Genomic DNA, 21,793 nt, shown 5'->3' on the forward strand with positions numbered 1-21,793 from the left:
GAAGGCTAGATTTCAATTCTTGCTTTCTCATTTGCTATGGAATGTTTGGAATGTATAATTGAAGATTAGTACCCCTAAGGAGAGAAGACTTGTAGAGCCCTTTCCAGAGCTATTCATCCACTCTTGGTGTCCAACTTTCACCCAACTCTCCCTGGTGATTCCAAGAAACTGGACCATGTGCAGCAGCCATACCTCAGAAAAATTGTCTCAGCAGACAAACTAAACCCGGTTGAAGGTAAATGATAAGCCTCAAAACTATGGGTGATTAAGGGGATATCTATACTACGCATGTGAAGATTTCCCCCAGCACAATGGGCAGAGGAGAACAATTTTTTCCAATGGCTTTGCAATTTGGTTCCAAAGCAGCTGAAACAAACACTGTGGAAATATGAAAGATGGAATTGACATCAAAAATACCAAGGTCATCCAACATCCTGGGCCCTCGCTAGTCACCCTGACTTTTCTCTCACCACTGGACCTCAATGACTCTAGAAGAGAGAGTGAGGCTGAGGACTCTGTGCAGCTCTGCCTCACTTAAATTTAATTCACATGCAAGTCAAGACATCACCCTGTGATGTCACTGGTCCTCTTCAAAAACAAAGGATGAATAACAATTTACTGTCTTTGTAAGACTAGGAAAGTCACTGAACCTCCCTGGGTCTCATTTGTACATTGAAGTGGTTGGATTGTATAATCTCCAATGTCCCTTCTAACTCCTACCTCAGAAGTCATGATCATTCAAACTCTACATTTATCATCTTATGATCAAACAAGGAATTAATTACTCAGTGAGCATTTATTAAGCAAGTACTGGCTGTCAGATACTGTGCTAATCACTGGGGACATAAAGAATGGCATTCAAGGAGTGCAAAATAATGGGAAACATATACCCCTATAAGTATATACAAAATATAGAGACTGTGATTTCACTACAATAGGGAGTTCCCACATGAGGAAATTCCCTCTCCAAATCAAAGTCAGCATTTTCTCCTCAAGGTAGAGAATTAGAGCAAAGATCCTTAATCTTTTTTTTTATTTTTTGTATCATGGACCCCTTTGACAGTTTGGTCAAGTCAAGTCAACAAGCATTTCTGAAGCACTTATGTGATAGATACTAAGTGATAGTGCTAAGTTGAAAAAATTATATTGACCCTTTCTCAGAATAATGTTTTAAGTATAAAATAAAAGACATAAGATGACAAAGGAAATAAATTATATCAAAATATAATTATCAAGGTGGTTTTTAAAGAACATTAACGGATCTTGGGGGAAGCTGGGTAGCTCAGTGGATTGAAAGCCTGCCCAAGAGATCAGAGTTCCTCGGTTCAAATCCAACCTCAGATACTTCCTAGTTGTGTGACCCTGGCCAAGTCACTTAACCCCTATTGCCTAACCCTTATTGCTCTTCAGCCTCAGACCAACATAAAGTATTGATGCTAAGATGGAAAGTAAGTTTTTTATATATGTAACATATATACAGTAGGAGAAACCTAGGTTATTAAGGACTTTGTATGCCAAATGGAGCAGGTTTTCTATATGCTTTTGAAGTTATTAAGAGATCATTGGTGGCTATGTGGTGCAGTGGACAGAAGTCTGGAGTCAGGGAAGTTGTGGTTCTTTTGTGGATTAATCATCTCTGACTCTTTGTGCCTCTATTTGGGGTTTTCTTGGCAAAGATACTGGAGTGGTTTGCTATTCCCTTCTCTAACTCATTTTACAAGTGAGGAAACTGAGATAAACAGTTAAGTGACTGGCCTAGGGTCACATATCTAGGACATGTCTGAAGGCTAGACTAGATTTGATCTCAGGAAGCTGCATCTTCCTTAATCCAGGTCTGGCACTCTATCCATTGAACCACTTAGTTGCCTTTCTTTGCTGTATTTTCATGTGGGTTGTGACATTGACCATTGGGCATACACTGGATCTCTGTCCTGGTTCCTTTCCTTTTCTCACTCTATTCAGTTTCTCTTGGTGATAACAATTTTTGTGATTTAATTATTATATATATGTATGATAATGACACTAAAGCCTATTCATCCAACTTTAAGTTTTTTTCCCAACCTCCTTTTCCAACTATCCATTGGACATTTCCAACTGAATGTCTTATCAATATCTTAAGATCAACAGATCCAAAACTTAACTTGGTAATCCCCACAACCTAAACTCTCCATGCTTCTGAATTTCTGAATTAGTGTAAAAATTACTAGCATCTTCTGAGTCATTCATGCTCACAACCTAGGTGTCATTTTTGATTTCTCATTTTTTTCTCAATCTGTTGCCCAATTCCATTGACTTTACTTTCATACTATCATACATACCTCCTTTTCCCCTCTGACAATGTCATCACCCTGATGCAAGCTCTTATCACCTCATACATGGACTTTTGCAATAGCCTCCTTGTAATAGTCTTTCTTGCCTCAATTCTTTCCCCATTCTAATCTATTCTTCACTCAGCAGTCAAACTGATCTACTTAAAGTAAAGTCTGGCCATGTCAGTTCCCTATTTGATAAATTCCAGTGGTTCCCTATCACTTTCAGGATCAAATATAATTTCTATGGCATTCTTAGCCTTCCCTCTCCCACTCAAAGAACAAAGTTCACTGAAGTTTGTTTATTGATAGTAATTTTTATTTAACTCATTTTTTTTTTCTAAAGCATTTAGTCAGTGCAGTGATGAGAGGAGATGGACTCGGGAGCTTTAGTTTAGCACTTCCTGTACTGGAATTTTTAGCTGAGATGGGTCACCAGGCAACCTCCAAGTCCTAAGATTTGTCCTAAAATCCTCCCATGTAGAGGAAACCATCAGAGGTATATGGTCAACGTAAACGTACCATTGTAGAACCAATTACATATTTCATCAAATGTGTTAGAAAGGGAAATATTCCTTTTAATTTATAGTCGTAGAAGAAAGACCCCTAATATAAAAAGGAGCTTCTTCATTAAATCAAGAGAACAGAGCTAAGTGAACTGGAGTAGGCAGATAAGAGGCATGAGGAGCTTGTGTTAGACGGTAAGGACTTTGGAGTGAGATGACTATATAAAAGAGACATTTGCCCAAATAGGAGTAACATGATGGAACTGAGCAGAAAGTGAATTGAAGTAGTGGGAAGTAGTATAATATTGCAGGCAGATCTTTGAAAGGTCTTGCAAATTGAAGTCCAGGAATTTTTATTGAGCCCAAATACATAGAAAGTCAAATAATGAGTGATATGGTCAAAACAAGATGTAAAATGTCAATTTCTAGCATAATTTTTTACAATTTTTAAAAAATATATTTCACTTATTTTGTTAAAGATTTCCCAATTTCATTCAGATTTTTTAAATTAAAAAAAAATTTAGTTCTAAATTTTCTCTCTCTCCCATTCCTTGAGAAGACAAGTAAGCAATATGATATCAATTATACATGTGAATTCATGAAAAGCATATTTCCTTATTAGCCATGTTTTAAGCATGACTATTGAAAATTATCTGAAGCATTGTGTTGTATGGGCCATGGGAAGAAGCTGAAAGTCCAAAGTTAGGATACAGAACCACTCTTGTACTTATCAGAAGACTTCGTACATTTATGAATAACATCTTTGGAGCCACTTTCACTCAACAAACCACTCTTGAATATTTTAAATGCAATTAGTGATTTGGTGCTCTGTTTTAAATTTCCTGGAAGCCAATTGGATTTAATCATCATGGTCTAAAACTTTCACATTTATAAATGATGGTCATAATAATGTAGATTTAAACCATTTGCTCAATAAGATATAGTCAACTGGTGACTTTTTATTCACTTACCTTCACAAGTGAGATGAATCCAGGGACTGGAGACCACCATAAACTTTTGCAAAATTCCATTATTTTCTTTATCCAGATCCTTTATGGAATAATATTTTAAGTTGACTTGTTGAAGATGGCACAGCAGATATAATTAACTCCTTTCAGTTACCTTGAATTTTCAATTTTGTTATATAAAACACCCACTCAATGCCAATTCACATATTCATGTTTATTATGCAACAAATGCTTATCAAATACTTATTTCAGTCCCATGAATGACTTTGCATTACTTTCTAAGTGTTTCATATACCTTCTTTTTAGTATTCCAAAATGATCATAAGCTTTTGGAGAACAATGGTCACACACCTTATACTTTTTCAATAACCCATTTGAGGTATGATTAGTACCCTAATGCATACCCTAATGTAGATTAAACTATTTTATTTTTCCTAAAAGTTATTGAAATCTTTCTGGACACTTGGTTGGCTTAGGACTAAAGGCTTGTACTATTAATATCACTTAATTCTCTCCTGAGTTAAAATCAGTCACAAGGACCTAAAGGGGCTTGCAAATGCTTGGCTGGTGAATTATGGCTGGAACTTCACTCAACTGAATCAACTCAATGTCTTATTCTTATGGAATATCATTCCTCTGCTACGGTTACATAAATTTCCTTTTGTAAACTATTGAGTTACTTATGAATGCTTCATTTTGTTCCATTATCAAACCTATTCTACCAGAGGACTGGTCTGAGTCAGGTCCAGCCCACAACAATATGACATAAGGCTGGGCACAATAATGGATAATTAAATATTCAATTATGTCTATAGATTATATTATTAATTGGCTTGCAGTTGAGGCAGCAGGTAGTCAATGGATACAATGTGGGGTCTAGAATCAGGAAATCCTGAGCTTAAGTCCAGTCTCAGGTATTTAATATTGGTGTGATCCTCAGCAAGTTGCTTGATTTTTGTTGCCTCAGTTTCCTCAACTGTAAAATTAAGATAATAATTATACCTGTGTTGTGAGGATCAAATGAGATATTTATAAAAATTGTTTAGCATCCTAGTAAGCACCATAAAAATGCTTATTCACTTCCCACTTTTCCACCTACAGTGTATATATAGTGAATACTTCTTACAGATGACTCTTGCCTAAGCCTGAAGAATGAAGAGGAGAGAAAAGAGAACATTCCAAGCAGTAAAAACAAAAGTACAAATGTAGAGGTAAGAATGAAAATGGTATATGAATAACAATTAGGAGACCTACATAATATTATCTGGAAAAGAGGGTATAATTAACAGATTAAAATATAGCTTATTCCACTTTTGAATAATTCTCTCAAATAAAAAAAATTGTCTGATTCAAAGTTGCTTCTATACTGTGCTTATTGTGACACCTTGAACATCTTGTATAGGACATCTGGAGCACAACAGAGTTGGTGCTGAAGCATAAGCAGCACCAGCGGGCTTCTGTGCTGCCTCCTGAGGGATATAGAGTGAAAGCTTGTCACTGTATTAATTATCCAGTAAGAAACTTCAATATCTGAGTTGTAGTTTTCTCTTTGAATTCTCAGATCAATAGCCACCCATCCAAGTCATCTTTGGAATATGTGAGATAGATTGTCAGAGACCGCCATATTCACCCTAGCCACCTGAAGGCAACCATCTAGTCTATCCTACCTACATCGACAAATGTCTGACCTACCCACATCATGATGTGAACAGTTTAATATCATGGTAAATGGGTTTGGAAATTAGCCGGTGATGATATGCAATGATGGTGAAAATATCAAAATGTGGAATCTATAGAATCATCTACACCCTACCTCCTGTCTCCTGCTCCTTGGATCCCTCCTCCCCTGACCCCAGCTCAGTTCAGATCACTCAGCTGTTCAGAGTACCATGACATCAGCCTCCTTGCTATTTCTCACACATGACACTCCATCTCCCAGCCATTCTGGTTGTATGGAATTTTTGTTTTCTCTCCTCACCTTCATCCCTTAGATTCCCTGATTTCCTTCAAGCCTCAACTATGCCTGACATTTTACAAGAAGCCTTATTCAGTCTCTCAAGCTTTGTGTCTTCCCTCTGAGGCTACCCCCAATTTGTACAATCTTCCTTGTACATAGTCACTTGCATGTTTTCGCACCCATAAGACTGTGAGCCATTTGAGAACAGGTATTATTTTTTGCCGGTCTTTGTACCCCCTAGTGCTTGTACATAATAGGTACCTAACAGATGCTAGTTGATTGATTGACTAAATGTACTACTGAATGTAACTCAAATGAAAAGATAAAGGTTGTGAGATTTCTTGGAGTCATTCACCTCTAGCCATCTCCCAAATCTCCCTGCATTTGTCCTCCCAGTTCTATGGGGAGAGCAGAAGGAAATACATGAACCACCTTCACCAACACCTTCTAGAAAGCAAATGGAGGAAATTGTGAATCTGAGACATTAACTGCAGATGATAGACTATATTATGGAAAATCAGAGGAAGAATTGTATTAGAAAATAATCTTCTCCACCTTGGTCACAAATTGACAGGTTCTCAAATTGCTGCCAACCTCTAGGCTCTGGGTCCTTTCCTCCTTGCACTCAGTTCCTTACCTAGGCTCCAAAATCTGGGTAACCTTCCCAATCTGACTTCCAGTAGTCTTGATCTGAGCCTATCTGTCTTATACATGGCAACCTAGAAGTTTAAGTCTCTCATTCTTCTGCCACCCATATCCAATTCAGGCTATACATTTGGCTCTACTAGCAGCTGCTCATCACTACAGTTCCCTGAATGGAGATCCAGAAATATAAAACACTAGTGCAGGGAGTTGAAAGAGGAAAGTGACCTTCCTCAGGTGTCAAGAAACCAATTTTGTGTTCCCTCTTCCTACTATGGGTCTTTCTGCCTATTATAAAAATGTTTGGGTCCACAAAGATTTTGGGTCTCCTAATTTCTGTTATCCTTGTAGGGAACTTGGAAGGCTTATCGAGGTCTCCATAAAAATGAATCAGCACTGCAGAAACACCTGCAACATTCTGATTTATCAATATTTATTATCTGTGGTATTCATTAAGAAAGCAGAGTGGACTGAGAGGCAAAACCTGGGTTCTTGTTCCAGCTCTGCCATAAATTAGTTGTGTGACCTTGAGTCACCTAACCTCTTTAGATCTCAGGTTTCTCATCTGTAAAGTAAGGATTATATTAAATTATCTCTAACCTTGCTGTCAGCACTCAAACTCTGTTTCTATGATTTGGTCTGCATTTGGATATTCATAGGATTTTTGTGACCCTATTTTGGTCTTTGTGTAATCTCTTCTGACTCTCAATTAATGTATGATAAGGAAATTTATACTAATTATTTCTATCTTTTAAAAAGTAATGTGGCATAGTTTATAGAATAGTGGACTTATTAGGAAGATTCAGGTTTGAAACCAGCTTCTTACAGTTATAATGTGACCCAGTCAATCTATAAGCATGTATTAAATATCTATCATGTGCCAGGCACACGGGAACTACACAGAAAGGCAAAAGATAGTCCATGCCCTAGGAAATTGCTCAATCTAAAAGGGAAGAAAATATGAAAATAAGTATGTACAAACAAGCTATGAGTAGAATAGTAAGGGAATAATAACTATAGGTAAGGTAGGGAGGATAGGATACAGAGATAAGGAGGGAGAACATTCTAGAGATGGATGACAGCCAGAGAAAATTCCCCAAGCAAAGAAAAAAAGTATCTTGTTCTTGGAAGTGCAAGGATTCCAATGCTGCTAAATTGAAGAGTACAAGGCAGAAGAAAACTGGAAATGTTGGGAGGGAAACAGGTTATGAGAGGTTTTGATCACCAAAAAGAGAGTTTCATATTTATTTCTGGGGGAATAGGGAATTATTGGAATTTATCAAGTAGAGGACAATATGGTCAGCCCTGGATTTTAGGAAAATCACTTCAGCAGCTGAGTGAAGGATGAATTGGAGTAAGGAAGGACTTGAGGCAGGGAAAAAACCAGTAGACTATTGCAAAACTCCAGACATGAGTTGATGAGAGCCAGCACCATGGTGGAGGTGGTGTTGAAAGAAAGAAATTGGCTAATTTTTGAGATGTTGAAAGGTAAACTGAGGAGGTCTTGAAAATAGAATCAATTGGAGTGGAAGAGGGTTGAGTACTACACCTAGGGAGTGAGATTGGATGACTGAAAATATATAAGCAAGTCAATGGCAAATCCTGTCTAGTTCTCAGTTTTCTCAACTGTAAAATGAAAGTTTAAACTTGTTTTTATTGTTTCCAGGTAAGAACCTGTAAACCTGTAAGTAATAAAAAACTATTAAAAAGATTAAATTCTGTTAAAAACTTCTGATGTATCTCAAACAAACTGAAGTAGTTTGAGAATTATTCATATTTTTGTTTTGTCTCTATTATTGTTTCTTGGTTAATTTGGATAAAATATAATTGATTTTAATCAACATACTGATTATTCACATTTTAGATAATCTATAAGTTAGAGGGTACAGACTATTTATTTATTTATTTTTAAACCCTTACCTTCCATCTTGGAACAAGGCAGAAGAGTGGTAAGGGCCTGTTTAAATCTTCTCTATTATGGAGTGGAGGCGTGATTCTCAAAGGCTTTAGCAGAAAACCTCAATCTCTGATAGTTCCTACCAAGAAAAAAAATCTTTGTATAGTAGTGCCACCAGGGATTCTGCATCTGGCATCTAAGGATCAGTTTAGCAAACCAAGATGAACTCAGGTACTGAAAAACTGGTGGGCACAGCTGCTGAGTCAATGTCGATTTTGTAGAGAGCAGGAGAGATAATATGGTAATGCAAAAGAGTAAATATTTCCTAATTCTATTGCCCAGAAAGCTTATTGCCAAATCCTGGTAGAATTCTGAGTTATTAGCATAGACGGCTGGTTAATGAAGCTAGAAAAGAAATCAGGGATCATTAAAAGTTGGCATAGATGGGGCAGTTTAGGTATTTCAGTGGATTAAGAGCAAGGTCTGAAGTCAGGGGAACCAAGTGTCAGACACTTCCTAGCTGTAACCCTGAGAAAATCACTGAACCCCAAAATGCCTAACCCTTAGTGCTGCTCATCTGCCTTGAAATTGATAGTTTGCATTGATTCTATGACAGAGGTGAGGATTGAAAAAAATGTTGGCATAACTTCATCAAGAGCAAATCATGTCATTCTAATTTCATTTTCTATTTTCTTTTTTACAGTAATTAGACTATGGGCAGCTTGGTGATGCAATGGATAGAGTGCTAGGCCTGGAATCTGGAAGACCTGAGATCAAATCCAGCCACAGACACTAACTGGCTGTATGACCCTGGGCAAGTCACTGGATCCCATTTGTCTCAGTTTCCTCATCTATAAAATAAGTTGGAGAAGGAAATGGAAAACCACTCCCTGATCTTTGCTAAGAAAAGCCCAAATGAGGTCATGAAGAGTTAAACAAACTGAAATGGCTGAACAATAATGAAAACTAGATTATTTGAACAAGTGAATGCTGCAGATACAAGGCCAGATTATAGTCAGATAAATTTGGAATTGATTGTTGTGTAATTATTAATAGGTCTGTGGAAACAGAAAAAAGTCACTAGTGATGAGTGCTAGGGTGCTGTGCTTACCCCTGTTCTGTTTGCTATTTTTAATCAATTAATTTTTAAAAAGTCATACATGGCATTCTTTTCAAAATTGTAGATGATACAAAAACTAGGAAGAATAGCTTTGTATGACAGAATCAACATCCAGAAAGATTACATCAGATTAGAACATTGGACCAAATCTATTAAGATGCATGTAAGTCAACAAGTATTTATTAAGCACCTAATATGTCCCAGGCACATTCGATAGTAATACTGCTAAAATTTTCCAAGTAGCTTTATAAAACACACTTCACTAGCATGAGAGGAGTTTTTCTTAAAGTGATCTGGAAATTTTAATTCATCTATAGATCATTATGTCAATAACAAAATATGCAAGCCAAAAAAAAGCTGATAAAATTTTAATATACTGAGAGAAATTATATCCAGAATGAAGATTCCTTTCTGCATCCACTTCTTTGGTTGGTGTCAACTCCAGCAAAAATAGATGCTCCCGCACCACATCCTCCCTGGACCCTTCCCTTGCTTTTCTGCTTCTTTTTGTGTGTTGTCTCCATCCAGGAACTGTTTTCCTTTTGATTAGTTAAGTAGATACTTAAATGTTTATTGCTTTGGATTCTAAGTAGATGGTTTTTAGAATGTTGTATTCATCTCTGGCTAATACACTCTAGGCATTGACAAGTTGGAGAATATGAGTATAGAGATGAGGCAGTGAAGGACCACAAACTCCTGTTATTTCAAATCTGTATAAAGGGGTGGGGGGGCATCTGGGTAGCTCAGTGGATTGAGAGCCAGGACTAGAAATGGGAGGTCCTAGGTTCAAATCTGACCTCAGACACTTCCCAGCTGTGTGACCCTGGGCAAGTCACTTGACCCCCATTGCCTAGCCCTTACCACTCTTCTGTCTTGGAACAAATACACAGTATTGATTCCAAGACAGAAGGTAAGGGTTTTTTAAAAATTTTTTTTAAAATGTAAAAATCCATATGAAGGAATTGTGAGAAATTTAGCCTTGAAAAGAGAAGACATAGGGTAAATATGATAGCAGCATTCTTGTATTTGAATACTTGTCAGTAGGAGAATTATTAGACTTAGTCTCATTAATCACCGAGTCTAGGAGTAGGAGCAATGAGTTCAGTGTAAACTAGTATGATGTAGAAAGAATACTGGATTTGAAAGGAAAGGACCTGGTAGCCTCCAAAGCTTATGTAATCTCATAGCAATAAGTAGAAATTATAGAGAGGAAAACTGAGGTTTGATATATGTGTGAAACCTGTTCTAGACTACCAAACTTGATTCATCTTCTCTGGTTGGGTTTCTCGCATGATCAACATGCTTTATGGGTCTGCACCTCTAAAAGCATAGCTCAGGAGACCCTAGTGGTACATTTACCTTTAAAAGTCATCCATTTGATTCACTTGTGTCCAAGTAAAGGCATTTGTGGAATAGTATTGCAAAAACAATTCATCACTTCAAATCAATTCAACACATCAACAACTCTTCCCATGAGCCTGGAGAAAAAGAATATAAAGTCTACCTGTGGGGATGTATGAATATAATAAATAAATTGTCTAAGAAACTAACTCTCCTGGCAGTACAGAATCGTAAGGAACATTTTATTGTCTTTGTTTCTTCATGTTTTTTCTTCTGTGTATAGTATCTCTGCTTGGTAGATAACTCATCTGGTGTCTCTATTCCTGACTGCCAGAGTTGGCTCTTTGGTTCTGAGTGCCAGAGGCTATCCTCCCCAGAACTGTTTACTGTATCATCTTTCTGGTCTACTCCTTGCTAGGTGTGGTATCCTCAGTTGAGCAAGAACACAGTAATGACTGTTTAGAGGAGGAAGAGAAATATCCCCACTCTTTTTTCCCTACAACCCATAAGTGAGGGATCCCCATCAAGTAGAAGCTCCTCCTTCCTTAACCAGCTCTTATCCTGATGCCATGTTTTCATGCTTGCAGTTATTGCCTTTGGGTGGATATACCTGTGTATGTTTTTTTTTTCCTTAAAAGTCTAAAATATGGGTGTGATAATTTTTGGAAATTACCTTTAAACTCTAAAGTGCCTAAGAGAATGCACAGTTTGGTGACCCCAAGTATTTTATTCCTTGAAAGATTAAAATTTATTTTCTTCATGCTATCATGTGAGAATCCATAATATATATGCCCCATTGCCTTGGGCTGTAGAATAGCACTAATAGTAGAAGGTGTGAAGGTAGAGGCTTTAAAGGAATTGCAAATGGTAGCACACAGAATTGTCTCTCCTCACAAGGGCACTGTTTGGAAGTGACTTTCTGAGTGTACTATTCTCCACTATATACTGCTTCTCTCATTCAGTCAAAACTTTGATTGTTTCCTTGATGTCACCTTTGAAACTTGAAAAGAAATCAAGTTCTTTTTCTATTGATTTAATTTTCATATATAGCTTTACAAATGCTGAAAACAATGGACAGACTTCTTCATAATGTTTAAACACAGAAGATTTCTCTGGTCTTAAGTAACTGTGGATTAGAAAAGCCTATATTTAATATCAAGTGTTCCAACCGAGAGTGAGCTGAAGCCAATTTGAACCACCTCATACAAACTGATTGTTAAAATCTCAGTGTGAGCATTTGCACCATTGAAATCAGAAAACAATATACATGAGGATTTGATTTATACTTTTGTTGATTGTCTAGACCAGTGATGGCAAACCTTTTAGAGGGATGAGTAATGTGAGAAATGTCCTTAGGCATGTGTGGAGAGGGGGAGGGGAGCAGCCTGGCTTTTCATCCCTCTGTCTCTCTAATAACTAACTCTGATGAACTCTGTGCTGGGGCAATGGCACATGTGCCCACAGAGAGGGCTCTGAGAGCCCCCTCTGGCACATGTGCCATAAGTCCATCATCACAGGACTAGACTTAAGAAAGTGATGAAGAAAATATTAATAATGCAGAATAAATTTTTAAAAGTATGTCACTGAGAGTTGCATGCTGGGAGTGAAGATGGTAGAGTAAAAGATGCACTAGTCCCCAGATCCTTCTATGCAAACACAAAAAAGAAAACAAATTACCTTAAAAAAGGAATGCTGAAGGAACATGTCTTACTGGGGTAAGAGGACAGAGCAGCACAGGCAGCAAAACATCTGTAAGAACCATAGATCTTTGAGCAGGACACTACTTTGCCAGAGGCAACAAAGCTTCAGAATGAGGACAAGCCCAGCTAGAGCCACTCCACACAAGTTGAGAAGGCAGAAAACCTACAAATTATCACATGGCATCAGAGACCTGGGTCTACAAGGAGAAGAGAGGAGAAACTGGAGCTACACTGATCTATCCACTCTGGAATGGAGGCAGAGACTTGGGGCTACAGGGGAGGTGAGAGAAAGAACTGGAATTATAAGGAAGTAACCTGTTCACTCCCACATGCTAGCTTACATGTACCTTGGGTGTCAGAGCTCAAGATAAGCATCCTGTCCAGAACAGGTGACTTGGCAGCAGTAGGGAAAAAGCAAAGGTTGGATCAAACAAGCCCACAAAACAATGGAGGAACTGATAACATGGGGTGCTGAATATAGTTAGATAAAACAGCAGCAAACCCACTCAGAGCAAGTCAGCAGGGTCATATCTTTGACAGACACACCATGAGGAATAATGCAGCTAGTTCTACTTCATGTACCAGAGAAGAGTACTCTATAAGTTTGGAGCAGTGCAGTCTCTACCCCAGAAAGAGAGAATAACCTCAACACATAGATAAGGTAACATGGGAAAAACAAGAAGAATAAAAAAAGTCAAATAAGCAAAAAAACAAGCAAACAAACAAACAAACAAAAAAACAAAACAAAACCCTGAGCTTCGAAAGTTACATTATTTAGAGGGAAGACCAAAATATGAACTCAGAAGAGAACAACAGTGCCAAAAATGAAAAGGAAATGAACTTTCTTCAAAGGAAAGTGTGAAAAGATTTCAAATCAAGCTCAAAAGATCCCTTAGGATAACTTGAAATGACATTAAAAAAAATAACTAGGAGAATTGGCAGAAAAATCAACAGCAAGAGGGAAATTCAATGAAGAATTAAGTGGAAATGTAGGTAAAATGCACACTGAAGAAAACAATTCTTTAAAGAGTAGGATTAACGAAATGGAAAAGGAAATACAAAACCTCAAGGAAGAAAATAACTCACTAAAAATTGTAATTGAGCAAATAGAAACTAATGAAATATAAGATAGGAAATAAAAAAAATAAAAAAGTGATAAGATAGAAGAAAATATAAAATGCCCCACTATAAAAATAACAGACCTGTAGAATATATCCAGGAGATATAATCTAAGGACCATTGGAATACCTGAAAGCACTTATCAAAAAAAAAGTCTGGATACCATATTGGAAGATATCATCAGGGAAAAAACTCTAATAAACTTGAACAAGAGGGAATATAGAAATAGAGACTCCACCAGTTACCTCCTAAAATGGAACCAAAAATAACATATTCCAGGGCTATTGTAGTCAAAATCCAGAACTCTCAAGCCAAAGAAAATAGAAATTGCTAGAAGGAAACAATTAAAATATCAAGGAACCACAGTCAGGATTACACAAGACCTAACAGTTTCTACATTAAAGGACAGGAAGTCATGTCATATGATAGTCCAAAAGGCAGAGGATCTAGGACCTAGAATTATATACCCAGCAAAACTGAGCATAATCCTCCAAGGGGAAAATTGATATTTAATGAAATGGAAGAGTTTTAGACTTTTCTGACAAAAAAAAAACAGAGCTGAAAAGAAAATTGATGATAAAATTCAACACTCAAGACAAGCATAGAAAAGTAAAATGAAAACTTACAAATTTTTTATAAGATTGAACTGAATACATTCAAACCTATGAAAGAGATGTTTGAAATAATTAAGATGTCCATGATATATGAGAAAGATAAGATAATTAAAAATATGCAAAATACCTAAAGCATCTAAGATACTTAAGAGCTTCATCACTATTAGAGAAATGAAAAGGAGTATACTTAGAAAAAAGGAAGGAAATGTAAATAAGATGGACCGATATATTAAAAAAATGGATAGGAAAGAGGAACACATAGGGAGAAGAGAAAAGAAGAGATAGAAGAATGCAAAATACATCTCATTAAGAGGCACATATATGACAAACACAGTTGAGGAGATGGTAGATATAATTGGATCTTACTCTTATCAGAACTAGATCAAAGTAGAAATAACACCTGAAATCAGTCTGCTTTAGAAACCTACCTTACCCTTTAGGGAAGTATCAGGGTAGGGAGAATAGATAAAGGATGGGATGGACAAGAAGAAGGATTAGAGAGAGAGAGAGAGAGAGAGAGAGAGAGAGAAGCAGAAGAAGAAGAAGAAGAAGAAGAAGAAGAAGAAGAAGAAGAAGAAGAAGAAGAAGAAGAAGAAGAAGAAGAAGAAGAAGAAGAAGAAGAAGAAGAGGAAGAGGAAGAGGAAGAGGAAGAAGAAAAAAGGAGGAGGAGGAGAAAAAGAAGAAATGAAAAAAAAAGATTCAAGGAACACACAATTAGTAAACATAGCTATGAATGTGAATGGGTTGAACTCACCCATAAAATAGAAATGGACAGCCGAGTAGATTAAAAACCAGAACTCTACCATATGCTCTCTACAAGAAACACTTTTAAAATAGGGAGATACACACAGAGTAAAAGTAAGAGCCTGGGGCAGATTTTACTCATCTTTTTTTTTTAATAAACCCTTACCTCCCATCTGTATTGATTCTAATTGATGCCAAGGCAGAAGAGTGGTAAGGGCTAGGCAATGGGGGTCAAGTGACTTGCCCAGGGTCACACAGCTATGAAGTGTCTAATGCCAAATTTGAACCCAGGACCTCTCATCTCTAGGCCTGGCTCTCAATCCACTAAGCTACCCAGTTTCCCCCTGGAGTTTACTACTCTTCAGTGAAAGTGAAAAAATTGAGTTGCAATTCATGACTTAAGGATAAGGGAAGAATTTATGACCAAAACAGAAATAGAGAACATTATGAAAAAGGAAAGAGATAATTTAGAATACATTAAGTTAAAATGCTTTTGCACAAATAAGACCAATGCAACCAAGATTAGAAAAGAAACAACAATTTTTGGGAAAAATCTTTGAGCAAGTTTTTCTGACAAAAACCTTATTTCTCAAATATATAGATAACTGAATCAAATTCATAAGGATACAAAACATTTCCCAAATGAGAACTAGTCTAAGGGTATGAAGAAGCAGTTCTTAGAGGAAGAGATGGCAACTCTCTGTAGTCATATGAAAAAGTGTTCCAAATCACTATAGGTTAGAAAAATATAAATTTTAAAAACTTTGAGATACCATCTCATACCTACCAGATTGACTAACAACTAAAAAAGAAAATGATAAATATTGGAGAAGATCTGGGAAAAGTGGGACACTAATACTCTGTTTGGGGAATTATGAACTGATATAACCTTTCTGGAGAGCAATATGGAACCAAGCTCAAAAGTCCACAAAAGTATGCATATCCTTTGACACAGAAATGCCACTACTGTCTGCATCCCAAAGAAATTACAAATAAGGGAAAAGAACTTACTTGTACAAAACATTTTTAGCGGCAATTTTTGTAACGGTGAAGCTTTGGAAGCTGAGGGATAGTCCATTGGGTATTGTATAACAAGTTGTGGTATGTAGTTGTAATGGAATACTGTTACACCACAAGGAATGATGAATAGGATGAATTTAGAAAAACTTGGATAGACTTATATTAAGTGATGCAAAGTAAAGTGAGCAGAACCAGTAGAACATTATATCCAGTAACAGAAATATTATACAGTGATTAACAGTAAAGAATTAAACCATTATCAGCAAAGTAAGTCTCCGAGATAAGGGACTCATGAAGAAAATGCTATCCATAGCCAAAGAAGGAACTATTGGTATATGATTGCTGATCAGGACATGCTATCTTTTACTATATGTATCCTTCATGAGATTTCTATTATATATGTGATATGTGTCTTTTATCATGATGTAATCAATATGGAAATATGTATTACATAAAAGTATGGGTATAACCTATATCAGACTATTCACTACCTGGTGGGGAGGGATGGGTAAGAGGGAGAAAATTTGAATTTTATAATGTTAAAATATTTTTTTCAAAATTGTCCATACATGTAACTGAAGAAATAAAAAATAAATAAAAGTGTATCGAGTCCATTTTGCACCCCGTCTTGAGAGCTGTTTTTTTTTAAACATTTGCCACCACAACATTGATCCCCATTCATTGACTTTGCCAAGGGATAAAGTCATATCTCACAAATATCAACACCTCTTATTAACCTTATAGTGCTGAACATACTTTTATGGAGCACAAAACTTTGCAGCTCAGCATTAAATAGAAGATCAGATTTCTTCAATGTAAACATAAAATGGTGGAGAAAGTGTTTGGCTTAATATTAAGAAGACCTTTATCTGAATCATGCCTAGGATACTTACTAACTGTGCAATCATAGGTAACTTATTTAATATTTCTGAGCCTTCAATACCTGTAGAACCAATCTCACAGGAGTGTTATGAAACTCAAGTGAGATAACATAGGTAAATTACTAAAGAAAAAGAAGTTAGTTATCATTATTATTATTATTATTATTATTACTATTATTGACCTACTTAACGATGAGGAGATCCAAACTAGATATGCCCAGGGAGATTCACTAGGATATTAACTGAGATAACTCAATGGCTTCTTCAGAGTTTGTAACGTTTTATTCATACTTAGTCACCAATGGAGGGAATGCTGAGTAATGTGAATCAGTCCAGAATTACTTAATGTATTTTATGCAACTGTGCTCAAGGACACAATGAGGAAAATTAAATCTGGTGCTGGAATATATTTCTAGTCCTCTGGGAAACATTTTCAACTAAACAGATTCATGTTGAACTGAACATTAAAAATCCAGGAACTTCTGTGAGGTGATGACTGTATTCTGGTATTTTCTGGAACTGAAATTGCTAGAGACTCTTATCAGGTTTAAAGTAAAAAAAGGTACATTCCTGGGGGAGGGGGGGAGGAGTCTCTTTCATGTAGAATAATCCAGTAATCCACTTTTTGAGAAGAAGACTGGGGGAGTAGTTAGAGGACTGGCCTTGGGGTCAGAAATACCTGTGTTATAATATATAGAATCTTGAGTGAGTAAGGTAATCTCTTAGTGTCCTCAGACAACTTACTAAAACTAATATAAAGATTAATGACTGATTTAAAGGGAGTTTCCATATCGGTGAAATCACAGTTCCATTGTTTAAAAAAATTCACCTTGTAACTGTATAGAACTATCAACTTTATAAAACCTTTAAAATCAAACAACAAATACTTATCACAAAACTATTAGGTCAATGAATATTCTGTGCCTCAGTTTCCTCATATATAAAATGAAGGAATTAAACAAGACCACTTTTCATTCTAAATTTATGCTCTTGAGTAGCTGTAGAAAATATAAAACATTTTGCCTTTGTACACCTTTTAAATTGTACACCTTTTAAATAACCAGGATGTATATAATTTGGTGAGAAAAAAAAAAAGTTGAGCTAACATAAGAGGTTAACTGGAGGGGAAAAAAAGAAGTTAAGTGGAAGTAGAGCCAAGAAGGCAGAATAGCAGGAAATAGCTGAAACTTCCCCCAAGTCTAGAAAATCAGATCTAGAAACAAATCAAAATAGATCCAGAAAACTCATTATGCTGAATCTAATGAGAAAATCCAAGAGAATATCACACTGAGTCATTTGAGAGAGAGAGAGAGAGAGAGAGAGAGAGAGAGAGAGAGAGAGAGAGAGAGAGAGAGAGCTCAGAGAACTCAAACTAAGAGATTAGGGCAAGAAGAGTTCCCAAATCCAGTATAGAATGTCCTATACTTGTGTAAATGTCCATAAACTGGTATCGAGTACAAGAACAGGTGCCAAAGGATGGCTTTGTCATCCTTACTGAATTCTCAATTGCAAATTCAAGGTAGAACAAAGAGGAGCCTTTCATATAAAAGTAGTATTCTAGGATAAGAAGTGGTCAAGCCCCCTAAGCTGTGTGACAAGTAAATAACAATTTTAGAAGCCAAGAGCAGAAGTGTAGATTGGACCCCAGGAGATGATTAGTGGGATCTTAGTTCTAACTTCCAGCCCACTCTAAATCTACAGAGAAATAATCAGTGCAGGAATCCTTGACCAAAGAGATCATATAGTTCTGTCATTGAAATAGCAGATTTTTTTTCTAGCAATAGTGGCTTGTGGGAGGAAGAACAGAAGGAGAAAGATTTTGGCTGTTTGAAAAAAAATAATTAAAAAAAGAAAGAGGTTAAATGGCACATAAAAAGTTAGATAGCTACAGAATTCCATTGTGAAAAGGTTTAAGCTTACAATCTTTTCCCTGTCATGAGATTCTGCACATGGCCTGTGTGTTTTTGACCGGGTTATTGTATCTTTCTGAAAATGTGTTTGTACAAAGATGGTAGAGCTCATTGGTTGGCATTCCAAAGTACTAGCAAGGCCACCAATTTAGCTAATCAAGGTCATTTAATGAAATGGAGACCAATTAAAGATGAATCAAAGAAATATCCTACAATGCACAGACTTGTGATTTCCTCTCCTTTATACATCATTCAGATAGTAACCCTATCTAAAATTGTGTTCTCACTGTGAATTACTACAAAATGTAATCTTCAAGAAATTTGTAAGGAATTAAGAAGATTCTATCAGAGCTCATCTTCATCATAAATCTTAATCTGACAACAGAGGAGGCATTGTTTTCTTCTCTTTCTACCTCCCAGAGTATGCTAGAATAAGCTCCCTGCTCTCTGTCAAAGGAACTTCTGTCACTAAAAGGGTTTTGTAGAAAAATTAGATGAACTAGTCAATTATGAAAGCAAAATTTCCTTGAATTTAGAGTTTTTGAGGCAAACTCCTATAGGAAAAGTCATATAGATTGATTGGAGAAATCCATAAGAGTAGGAGTCAGGGAAAACATAAACAGGATGCTAGGAATGTCCCATAAGCTCCTTTCATGGGTTAAGGAGGATACCACCAACTAGGGCTGCCTTTCAGATACCTCTTACTGAGATTAGGACAGACTTTTTCAAAGGTTGACTAGAAAGGGGAATGGGAAGAATTTAAGCAAGGACATCACCAGGAGAAGCTCAGTTATAATAAATTTTGGGACTTCAGGAGTAATTGAAAAAGAGCATACCTGTGAATCCAGAACTCATGGGTTTATATTTCAGAGAACTCAGTTCAAGAATCATGGCAACCCTTAGACCAAAGCTACTTGGGTCTTCCACTGGGAGAGTAATCAAATGGGTCCTATTGGTTTCCCAACCCTAAGAGGACAGGAAGGAAAACACCACTCATATATGAGTCTAGAATGGTGTAGGGGAAATTATAACAGACATTAAGTATAGGAAGGGACACATGTAGCTAGAGAGTAGACAGCTTACCAGACCTTCAATGACTGGTAGAGAAAAGCAAAACAAAACACTTTGTTTTTGTTTGTTTCCAGACTACAACATCCTTTCTCTGGCTGCATTGTACTTTCTTTCCTTCCCCATATTTAGGCTTCTCTTTTGAGATCTATAAATCAGGATGTAACGTATACTAAGCACAGTATGGTGGAGTTCTAGCAGTCAAGAAAACAGATTCAAATGCCACTTCTGACAAATACTGACTGTAAAAATGGACAAGGAACTTCATTTCTCAATAGGCAGCCCTTTATTCTTGAAGTACAGAAGAGTTGTGAATGTCCATTGGTGGAGAGAATTTCTTCACATAAAATTCCCTAACTCAAAGAAATCAGAGGTCTAGACCAAAACAAACAAACAAACAAAAAAAATGATAGTAGCAATAATGAGGAAAAAAAGAACGAGAGCTAAGTAACTGTCTTGGAAACAGAGGGAATGTGATTTCTCAAGTAGAAATGACAAGCTTTATAATTTCAAGAGAAAAACACCTTTAGCAGTAATATGCAATTTATCTAATTTTTCGTTCAATCCCAATCCCATTCTAAGAGACATAGACTTAGTGGCATATTCATTTTCAAAATTAGTAGATGCCATTAGTATTAACCAATTTCCTCATTATTAATCAAGATTTAGATGCTGAAAAAGTAACAATGAATTGAATAGGAACATAGAATCTAATATACACTCATTCAAATAATCAAAAAGGTTTATTGGTGATCTACAATGTGCAATGTATTCTTCTAGGCTCTGAAAGGAGTCCTTAGAATTACATTTTTTCTGTTATATTAATCTATAATCCAGATGAAAAGTGTATCAATGACAATATAAAGCAACATTCAATGAAATGAGTGCAGAGGAAGTTCAGAAGAGGGAGAGTTCATTGTGCAAATCAGTTAAATGATACACATTAACCAAATGCTTATTATATGCCAAGCATATGGCAGAAGGAAGTGGATATACTGCTAAGCCTGGAGTGAGGAAGACCTGAGTTCAACTATGACCACAGAGATTTACTGCTGTGTGACCCTGGGTAAGTCACTTAAACTCTGCCTCAGTTTCCTTAGTTGTAAAATGGGGATAATAACAATACTTGCCTTCCAGAGTTGTGGTGAGGATCAAATGAGGTAATATTTGTAATGTACACTGCCTAGCACAGAGTAGGTTTCTATAAATGTTTATTCCCTTCTCTTAGGCATTGTGCTAAACAAAAGAAAGACAGTGCTTGTTCTTATGGATCTTACAGTCTAATGAAGGAAGACAACATATGAAAGAAAGCTGAAAAGCAAGGCTAGGGGAAAGAAATTGCCCTGTGAGGGGCATGATAGATTCCACTCCAAGGAGTGAAGCACCTTTTGGGAAATAAGGTGTTGGCTGTTCTTTGAGCCTTCTTTAAATCTAGGATTGGGAAGGAGTTCTCTGCTTCACCTTTTAATAAGGACAGAGAAAACTGAGGGCATTGAAGATGTCTGAGTATCATAGATGATGCAGTCTCTGAGAATGATGAACTTTCTGATGAAGAATTTTTTTTAAACCTTGACTTTCTGTCTTAGAATCAATATTAAATATGACTTCCAAGATAGAAGAGCAGTAAGGGGTAGGTATCTAAGGTTAAGTGACTTGCCCAGGGACACACAGCTAGAAAGTGTCTGAGTCCAGATTTGAACCCTAGACTTACCATCTCTAGGTCTGGCTTTCTATTCACTTAGCCAATTAGCTGCCCCTCTGGTGAAGTTTCCTAGAGTGTGATGATGCTTGAGTTCAGACAAAGAAGTGCAAATAGTGGGAAATTAAGCCTTAGCTACTCTGTGAGCCCTCTTTAAATGAGACTTGGGGAATACTTCTTTGCTCCTTAAATATCTGTGGAAAGATCAAGATTGGAGCTGTCTGTCACTTTAGATTTTTGTAGCCAAGGCAAGTACTACAATCTATATATGCTTCCCTTCAGCTGCTCTGGTAGCCAA

At 36.6% G+C, this 21,793-nt stretch overlaps 1 long non-coding RNA gene across 1 annotated transcript in view; it reads right to left on the minus strand.

The window, feature by feature from the left end:
- The window catches only part of LOC130453709 (uncharacterized), a 31,357-nt gene extending 22,819 nt beyond the window's left edge, over positions 1 to 8,538 (minus strand). Inside the window, exons 1-2 of the long non-coding RNA XR_008911222.1 lie at positions 8,303 to 8,538; positions 3,787 to 3,865 (exon numbers count right to left, since the gene is read on the minus strand). This is a non-coding gene — a long non-coding RNA (uncharacterized LOC130453709). The remainder of the gene's footprint in view (positions 1 to 3,786; positions 3,866 to 8,302) is intronic.
- Between the last annotated feature and the right edge of the window lie 13,255 nt (positions 8,539 to 21,793).

This window comes from Monodelphis domestica, chromosome 4, assembly GCF_027887165.1.
Source record: "Monodelphis domestica isolate mMonDom1 chromosome 4, mMonDom1.pri, whole genome shotgun sequence".
Taxonomy (NCBI): Eukaryota; Metazoa; Chordata; class Mammalia; order Didelphimorphia; family Didelphidae; genus Monodelphis; species Monodelphis domestica.